The following is a 2,663-nucleotide window of genomic DNA, read 5'->3' on the forward strand; positions in this document are numbered from 1 at the left end:
GGCACTCACTTACAGGCAGGATATCTATGCAGAATATTTGGTTAAATTGTTTCAGCAAATATTTCTTAATTTGACAGTTCATAAGAAAAAAAAAACGATTTTCTTATTAGATGGATTCAATATGCCAGTGGATGTTCTTTAAAATGCTTATAATCAATTTGAACGGCATGCACGTCAGAACTTGTCTGAAAATACTAAATAATTCCAACAGCATGCAATCCACCATTTGTCAACCTCAAGTAAATAATTTTGCCATTCCAGCTTCAGCAGCTACAATAAATGGTGGAATAATAATTTTCTCATAGCCTTCTATCAATAACTAGATTAAATTACAACTTCCAAATCCACATTTAATGGTTCACAATTACATCGCCAATATGTAAACTTTTACAATACACAGAGTTTCCAGCTACATACACGGTTACAACATACTAAGGTCACTATGGTGACTACATACACATGGATCTAGTGTGGACATTCTTGTTGTTTTTGTCCGGTTACATCAACCATATATCAAGCTGCCTTGATTAGTGGGTATTCACTTGCTGCAATATGAAATGGATAAGCTAGTTGCTGACTTTCACCTTCCTCTCTTAAATTTCGGCAATGTCGCTTTGGGGAAAAAATAAACATAGCAACGTCAAAACCATTTGATCTTCCTTCTCCCAGCTCCCTGATCTCCGACTAATTCAAACGACGTGTTTGAAGAGTTGCAATCTCAAAGTTGAGGTTAATGACAAATACATAAATATACATAAACGAAAAAGAGCCAAAGTTAGTTTTTCCTCTGCCATCAGCTCTTTTTTTCGTAGATTCCTTTTGTTCTTTGCTTAGATAAAATTCTTAAGCAACATTATACTGATAAAACAATTACTACACAAACTTGCCTCATTGGCCAAAAAGACCATTACCTGAACATGAAAAAGCATCTCATTCAATTCATGCTCTTACCACTTGTACACAAAGTGGCAAGCAAATTTTAAATTTTAAATTTCAAAGCTCTGATACAAAACACATGAGATTCAACATTTTCTATGATTAACCCAACAACAATCTATGTTATCTGATTCATTGGGATAAATAAGAGTTAAAACCACATTTGAAGCCACCTATATTATCAAACACATCTAAACAGAACCATTTATTTTCCTTTTTCTTAAAGATGTATTCAAAAGAATTTGAGTACACCATTTTAGGTCCATATGAGAACGATGCAAGACCCAATTTAAAAAAGCTCCAAATATGTTTTCCATATTATAGAATACACAAAAGGCATAAAAATGAAGTGAAGTAGATCGGCAATGAATTACTTGTAGAGTTTCTCCATTGATCCTTCAAGCGAGCCACATCGGGGACAACGAAAACCCTTCTCCATGACGACGAAAATTCCCAGGGAATGGATGAAACCATTTGAGTTTGGATTTTTCTGAATGAGATTTGGGAGAAGGGTGCGGAATAGATGAAGGAGAAGGTGAAGGGTGTGGGAATGGATGAAGGAGAAGAGAAATTTACTGGAAAATGTATGAAGCTGCGTATAGGGGGAAGGAGAAGTGTAACACCCCGATTCCCAAAAAGACATTTTAGAATTTTCAGGAAGACAGTGTGCTACTACTAAACTTAAACTTAAAAGCTTTTCTTTTTAACAAAGCGCTAGATGCAAAAGATTTCCATAAATAACAAACTTCAATAAATACTAAAAATCCAAAATAAAGTCTGCGGAAGCACTTATTTAAAAAAATACGGAAGTCTCATGTGCTTATCAAAATGATTTATTTAAACTATAAACCATAGAAATAATCATAGCATAATCTGTCTAGGCCTCTGCCTCTCCTCCAGGGGTCAAGTCCTATTCTGCAATTTCATCTTCATAAATGTCATCACCTGGGGTAGTTTAAAAACATAATAACAAACTAAAATGAGTCGAATACTCAATAAGCAACACATTATACTGTAAACATAATAAATAAGGTTTCTTGAAAAACGTGCATACTCACAAATATATATATGTAATTAACATGAACATAAACATGGACTTATATATTCATTTATCATAGGCCATTACCCACTGTTGACCCCCGTGAGTTAGGGTTAGCGAATCTAAGTAGATTCCAATTCCGCCCCTGGTCGTGGGTTATGGAATCCATACATAAGGAAGACATACTATGTGCACTACCAGCATGCACGACCTGGCAATGCAATATGCCCATAACATAGGAACCGTCTTCATATCATAACATAGGTCGTTACATATTTTATCAAAATCATACTTGCATACTTGTCATTTCATAGATTTCAAAAGAAATCACATACATACTTGTCATATCGTGTCATAAATTTCAAATGAAATCGCATTCTTTCATAAATATCATGATACATGTTCCCTCACATAAATTCATGACTTTTCATAGATAATTTTATGCATAACTCTCACATAAAATCATGCCTTTCATAAATAATTTTATGAAATAACTCTCACCTAAAATCATGCATTTCATAAATAATTTTATGAAATAACTCTAAAATCATGTATGACTTTCCGTAATTATTTTAATGCATAAATGATCACATAAGATCATCAATATTTATAAACCTTTACATAAAATCATGACTTTCATCAAATTACTTTAATGAATAAATCTTCACATAAAATCATGCTTTTAGGT

General features: G+C 33.3%; 1 long non-coding RNA gene across 1 annotated transcript; it reads right to left on the bottom strand.

Annotated features, from left to right (window-relative positions):
* Positions 1-225: 225 nt before the first annotated feature.
* On the bottom strand, positions 226-1,442 carry LOC121254024. Its single transcript, XR_005938552.1, has 2 exons — positions 1,311-1,442; positions 226-545 (listed from the first exon to the last, which is right to left on the bottom strand). It is a non-coding gene; the product is annotated as an uncharacterized LOC121254024 (long non-coding RNA).
* Positions 1,443-2,663: the final 1,221 nt, after the last annotated feature.

This window comes from Juglans microcarpa x Juglans regia, chromosome 3D (genome assembly GCF_004785595.1).
Source record: "Juglans microcarpa x Juglans regia isolate MS1-56 chromosome 3D, Jm3101_v1.0, whole genome shotgun sequence".
NCBI lineage: Eukaryota > Viridiplantae > Streptophyta > Magnoliopsida > Fagales > Juglandaceae > Juglans > Juglans microcarpa x Juglans regia.